Genomic DNA, 7,838 nt, shown 5'->3' on the forward strand with positions numbered 1-7,838 from the left:
CGTACGCATAAGAAAAGCACAAGATTAATGATGCTTTAATGACTATACGAACCGTTTTGAAGCATGACTGTCTGCTAAAATATAACTCAATTCCATGTGATGGATATTAGTGCCCTTTTACATCTTATAAAACTTCACAATATCAGCTTCAAAAAACCTATTTTCATAAATATTGATAAATTATTCCCTACATTGACTGAATAAATCTCATATATATTTACGTAATGAAGCCATTTTATAATCAAGATGCGAAGTTGGAAAATAGATAATGTTTATATTCAAAAATATATATATTTGCACGGTGTAAAAAAAAATTAGAATGTTAATGATAATGTTTAATATTAAAATAAAATTAAAATAGATTTTACATTTATATTGTTAAATTATGAAAAGAGATTATTTTGATGATACCTTAGAAATTTGATTATGTTTGTGATAAAAATTCTAGAATTAGCTTTTATATATATATATATATTATGGAGGAGAAACATACATAATATCTCAGCAATTGTAAAGCTTTGTATCTCTAATGAATATTTCAGAAATCTGCTTTACGATTACGGGATGTTGCGTGTCTAAATACATACGTGCGCAGATATCAGATAACATGATTTATGAGCAAGTCTATATCTTTCTCCCTCTTTGTTTAAATTTTTGTGCATATATATTCTTTTATTATGTTCATGCTCCAAAGATTTTAATTTCTATAACAGAAGTCGGAATACTAATTTTATAACCGAATACAATTTATAAAGAAAGAAGAAAAGAGAATTAGTTCATCAAGCTCTTTTATATCTGATACATTTCCCGTCGCAATATTAATGCATATCATACCGTAGCCGATAAGAAACAGTCATAAAAATTTTTTTTTATTAATATAATTTCGAGTTTACACAGTTATTGTGATTTTACTAAGTACTTAAAAATCTCGCTATTGAAATATTGTTGTAATAAAGATTTTAAATTTGTAAATGAAATTTGTTTAGAATTCTGTTCTAGCTCTTTTTATGTTTGCTATGTGAAATAATTTTGGATTTACAAAGACTCTAAAAGTATCAGAATCGTAACTGGTTTGATTAAATGTAAAATTGGGATGGAAACGTGGAAAGTTTCTGAATCGAATTATCTACATCTGAAATCCATTGAAGCCTTTATAGGGTAAACTGTAAAAGGGAAACGATGTAGTTCTTATCGGCAATTAACGAAATACCTGACAAATAGTGTAGAACTAAATTGCAATTTGCGTGCGCGCATTTCTAATTATTAAATATCGAGCTGAGGCACATCATTTCGGAGATTTCTATAGAAAGCGACTGATTTAATTAATATATTAATTTAAATATGCAATTTAAATATGCATTATACTTAAAATATTATGTAGAAAAATTTCCATCGCAGTTTATATATCTTTTATTAAAAATTCTTGCATCTCAAATAATTAAAATATAAGTTTTTTAAAAAAAGAGAGATATTTAAAATTAAAACATCACTAAATAAAAAACAACTGACATTATTCATGACATAATTTTGTATACATGAAAAATATTATCTGTAATTAAAATAATATCCGTAATAAAATATGTAAAAATTTAATTACATTAATAACGAAATTAATTTTAGTTAGAAGATATTGATATATTTACACTTGATTATGAAATTTTAAAATATTAATATGAGTATGTCAAAAAATATTATAATGATGTAAAAGTTCCATGAAATAATCTTGTTTATACTACGATCATTATTACTTCTTGTTAAGAATCTCTTCTTCTGTGATGTTTAAATGGATTGGTTTCGTATGATTGATCCGCTTATATTTGTGTTTTGATCTTCTTATATTTCTTCCGTATCCATTAATCAATGTTTAGCGAAAGTGGAATATTGTGCAACTTCAATCATGTCGTTAACTTTCTTCTTTTCCTATTCGATTCGTATCCCACTGGAAGATAAAAGTTTTATCGTAATTACAAGTTATTTCTGTACTACTCAGTGAAAGATTTGTATTGTCATTCGATTGTATATTTAAAGTTTAGTTTACAATAATACTTTAATGATTTTTGAATAATTAAATATTTATATTTTTGTATGAGACATCAATCTGCGAAGTATATATCATGTACAACTGAATTAATAGTATTATAATGTGAGAAAAAATAACGTGGATAATTTTTTAAAATATAATATTTTTTATACTAATAATCTTGAATATTTTTAAATTAAAAACTATTATTTGTAATTTACCATTTGATAGAGATTATAAAGTTTGTCGAATATTTTCCTTGCCAAATATCAGACGATATATCCTGCTGTTTATATAATAGTAAATTAATCGAACTCTGTACGTTTTCTTCAAGGAATAATCTGAAAAAAGAAATATATTATGTATCATTATTTTGTTGTATCATTATTATACAATATAAACATTAAAATTAATTGTACTATTTGTTAATGTAGTCTTACAAATTATTTTATATCTTAATCTATTAATATCTTACATTATTATTACACTATGATTGTATACTGTCTCACAAACTCTACTATTTACATCTCTTTTTTTTATTAAAACTAAAGCAATAAATTTTTTTTTTAATATATCGATTCTTTTTTTATTTATTTAACTATGTGCGTTAGCTAAAATAGTGAATGATTGAGTTGTGCTGATCAAATATATAGTGATATGATTAATGAAAGATCAGTTTAAGACAAAATTTATGCACGATACTCTTTTGCCTGCTGGGGATATCAAAGCTACTGCAGACAAATAAATCCAGTCGCATTCCTTGACGATGAATTTCATTCGTGCTACGCACAGAAGGGAACGAGATTTGGTTTGTAGGGAACAGAATGGGTCGCCATGATATTCGCATCAACGTGAAATGACAAAGTGTTATACTAAATTAACGTTTTTGGTAGAGGATCATCAAGAAAATGTACAATACTAATATCCTATACGATATTTATTTTTATAATGTTCGCTGACATAGTAAAATTGCGAAATGTAGAGATGGCAACTGATATATCCGTAATACCATGAACATTAAAATATTTAGAGACTTCTACCGTAAATGTGAGTAGCATGATAACGATGCAATTTTAAATATTTAGTAATACCATCATAAAATAACGTCACACGACATACATTCTATTTTCTCCGAAGGCTCGTTAACTGTACTAGTTAATATTTCACAATTTATATACTTTTTTATATGTTTATACAAAAAAGAGAACAAGCTGCGCGAAGAGCGACTACTATTAATAACCTAGCAAAGTTAAAAATGTTTACTGCGGGTTGCAATTCATATGATACTCGCGGTTGTAACGACGGTATAATTTTGAACACTGCTTCGTACTTAACACTGCATCTGACATTTTAATGTTACAATCATCCATGTTTTATCCATACATGAGAGAGAACTTAAACAATTCTTGCTAAATTTACACTCAACAAGACGTTACGTCAATATTATGTAAATTTCACATAACGTATATGTGGTAAGACATACAATATACATATGTATATATATTTTTTTTATAATACAAGGAAAAAGTTGTAAGACGTACGGGACGTGCAACTAATATTAATAACGTGGCAAAGTTAAAAATGTTTACTGTGTATTACGGCTGATATGAGGGCCACGAGCATGGCAGCAGGGTCCCTTGTGATTGATTGCACGTCTCTACGTCTCTCCCTCTGACGGGGTGTTCCTATGGATATTACCTTAGCACGGCCCTGCACGCCACGATTCCCTCCACCTCCCACCTTCGTGTCTATAGAGACACCATACCGATCTATTCTACCTCCTCTCCCTCCCCCCCCCTCCCCCCATGAATCAAATCGCCCTTTACCTCTACTCTCTTCTCTTCGTTATGCTAAAAATTAAAATCATCTTCGAAGAATGTGACGGAACAAAATTGCTAGTTGTGATTTTCTATGTTAATCAATTTACAAATGAAAGGGTAGAATAATGCATATACCTTGAAAATATTTTTATTTGTGCGATGTTAAAGCGCGTATGTTTTTAAATCTTGTATAAAAAGAATATTACTTTGAAAACACAGTATGTAATAAGTGAAATACTCGGAATAATTGTGCATTAAGATTAATAATAATCTATTTATAAATTTGAGGACACGTATTGCGTTACAGTAATCACGATGATTGTGTTGGGAAATATTTAATCATTTGTTAGATTTCATTAGAACGGAGAATTATATAGTTATACGCATCACACATTTTACGTTGAACTAGTTTTTGTAGAGTTAACGAATGGTTCAGACACTCTAATTAACATTTTATTATAGACTATCAGATGGCAAAACAAATCTATCGGGAGCTATAAAAAGTAAACATAATTACAAAGTGATCTTGAATATGAAGATCCTACTAAAAAGTAACTGGATACTAAATCATTTAATTAAGCTTAAAAACTCAAGTATTAATGACTTGAGAAGTGTATTCTTGGGTAATATTATAATTTGTAGTCATTATATATTTTTTTTATAAAATCCTACATTACATGGTTTTTATAACTTACTGTGCAGACAATAATTACCTACACAACAAAAACATTTATATGTTTTTAATAACTTCCTGTAATTTTGTATAATGCTATATCAGAATGAGTTAAAACGATATAGGAATACATTTTGATTCCGTTGCTTATAATAAAGGGAGACGGAGTTTATTATGGTTTATTCTTAAAGTGTATACTCTTCAAGCAGATTGTATACCACGAACAAGATTCCTTATAGTCTGTCCCTATTATGCTTTTAATCATCAAGCAAGTTTGCGAGAGGAATCTCATTAACGCATGTATATTTCTTACTCAACGCGTATACGCAAGGCGGTCCCTTGACCTTTGCGAAGCCTCCATACGTGTTTAGTAGCAACTGGTTGCAGTAGCAAGAATTAGCAATTAATCTTTTGGTTGGTGTACGAATGGGGATGGAGAACGATCCGGACGCAAAGGTGGAACGCGAAAAGAACGTAATAAAAAGAGGAATAAAAGAAGCAAACAAACAAGATCAGGGGAGAGACTTATAGATCACATATTATGTAAACGACGTTACAATTAGATCGCAGTTTACTAATCGATTACCTAGTATTTAACACAATATATTATGAACTTTTGTTCATAGTATATAATATATATTTCGATCTTAATATATATTTGGATATCTATAATAATTAAACGATTAACATTAAAAGAGCTAATTGCTCGGATTAACTTTCTTTGGTTATATCTTATGCGTTAAATATTTTGATAGGGATTTTCAATAGGACAACGTACATTGTTCCTTTCATCTCATTGACAACCTGGCACTGTCTTACAAAGAAATGGGCAGCAACAGCAGTGGTAGTGGTAGGTCCCTCGGGAAGCTGCGATCCTTTCTCGCTCCCTCGTACAACAAACGGGAAGGCGAGCCACGGAGCCACGGAGAAGGAGGGACCGCATCTTGCTCCGCAGGACTCCCTCTCTCGCCACCGGGGTCTCGCTATTTATTTTCCAGGATTTCAGAGTCCGAAGCCATTAATCTCCGCTCCGCAGCGTCAGTAGAGCGCGTCAGGGCGACGTCGGGGTGCGTGGCGTCGCCGACGTCGCTCTGCTCTTAGCCGCAGCCTCGTGTACAACGTTTAGAACCGCGGCGGTAAGGTAGGGGCAGAGAGAAGGGAGAGGGAGCCGAGAGATGAGGTGTCGGTAGGAGAGGTCGTGGAAGTTGGTCAGAGTGGAGGGAAAAGGGACGTGTGGTCGGGACGAGTGGGGATCTAGGCTGGTTCGTTCAACGGCGGGGGAAAGCAAGGGAGAGAAAGCTCGGAGAGGGAGGTGCTGATGGCGGCGACGAGAGGGGAATAGTCGTATGGAGTAGAGTTATGCAAAAAATATCTGTCCGCAAAAAGATTGGATAAAGAAGATACGAGATATTAGTATATTAGGATTTAGTTCTCTCTGCTGCTAGTCGATGCTAGTCGATGATTCATTCCACTTGTTCGCATAGTGCGTACCGAGTTAATCATTATCTAACTTGATTTTCCAGAAATTATGTTTTTGCTGAAATTTTAATTTAATTTTTGGGACTAGGGAGAGCTAGGAGATCATAAACAATTTACATAACGCAGTCAATACGTTCCTTTTGTTACGAGACTTGGATAAATTTATGAATGTCGGTTGATTGAGAATCGTCGAGCCGTTCTTCTCTCGTTAATTAACATTGTGCTCCTCACGCGCGAAAGGAGACGTCAAAAGCCCCTGGTAGATCCAGACTCTGAACCCTCTTTGTCCGTAGAGAGACATTGAGCAACCCTCGTGCTCTTTTACCCCTTTTATTGTTTATCCCGCCTACTTATTATGTCAGCGTCATACCACCAGGCTGTACTAACCTCTTGATATTCTAATCGGCCAATTCTCATCTACATCTCTCGTCACTTCCCCTTCTTGTCGTTTACCCGGCGTCTAGCCGGAGATTCTCGGAATTCCTGACATCGGCGATAACTCTTAAATTCCTGCAAGATGAAAGAAGCGCAACGCCGTCGGCAGAACGTCCGGAAGAAATACTGTTCTGCTGTTGGAGGGCCGATTCTTTCATGTAAGGACGAAAGAAATTCCTTCTCTCAACAATCGCGAAGATAAAATGGAGACAAGAAATCGATAATGTTATTTTTGCTGATGGCTCCCATTATGTACTTTGAGTGGTTATTAAAATATCAGACGGAATGTTTTAACAAAAAGTTATTGGAAATAGATTTGGATAAATCACTTATGTGAATCAAATTGCGCAATGTTACTCAAGTACCTTGCAAAATATTATCATAAATAAAAGATTGAATTATTTAAAAATAATTCTGCAGCACATTGCAATTTGATTCTTGATAGTTGCTATTAGTTTTCGAATATAATAAAAAAACTTCTGTGCCATAACATATAGTCTAGAATCTCGATATTATTACTATGTAAATCTCTTCTCTATGATATGCTGACGCTCACGGTGACAGCCCCTGGAGTACTCCGTAGGATCGATGAGCTCTAGGTTCTTATTAGATATTCCTGTGCACCAATCTCCGATCTGCAAACCTGTTCTATCGCTCTGTATCGATACACATTACATCCTCACTGAGAAGAAATGCTTCTTTTTACTACAAGCAATATGTAATTGAATGTAAAATTGCATTTTGTTCCGGAGCGATATAGATCTGCTTTTACGCTATTGTGTCGGAGAATATTAATTTATCTGTACCTTGCATTTTACGTATATTATGTATTAATTGAAAAAAAAATATTTTTTAATAAAGCTAGATATGCGTGCAAGTCACTTTCATTAAATGTATTTATGAAATGTTGGTCAATCATAGAAGGATAATAATAAAATTTCCTAAATGCGCAGAAACTAAAACTCAATTCTTCTTAGTTTCTGTGAATGCTGGTTGAAACGAAAAGGTAGGACACGCAATTTTGGCAAAATTAATGTAAAGCTTTCGTGAGACTCTACGAGGTGGAGAGGGTGGAGTAAGGGATTGTATAGTAGCTATAAGTTAGAACATTAATGCATTTTTAATGTGTGTTCCAATAAGAAATGTATCTATTTCGTGTGGAAATTTTTCACGACCTTTATGAGGAGGGTCGATATATTTTGTCCGTACATTATGTTGAAAAAAAAATGAGAAAAAAATTTAATATAATAGAATTATTCAAATGTGATGTAAGAAAATAATATTCTTTCCGTGAAAACTTTTGGCGAGTGAAAAAAAGAAGGATAAACTTCATCTCACGTATGTGGCAAGAAAGAAGAGTGGCGAATATAGCAAAATATGACTCTCTTATTAGTATCGAAAAAGGGCGAAT

Source organism: Trachymyrmex septentrionalis, unplaced genomic scaffold (assembly GCF_001594115.1).
Source record: "Trachymyrmex septentrionalis isolate Tsep2-gDNA-1 unplaced genomic scaffold, Tsep1.0 scaffold80, whole genome shotgun sequence".
NCBI classification, from domain to species: Eukaryota; Metazoa; Arthropoda; class Insecta; order Hymenoptera; family Formicidae; genus Trachymyrmex; species Trachymyrmex septentrionalis.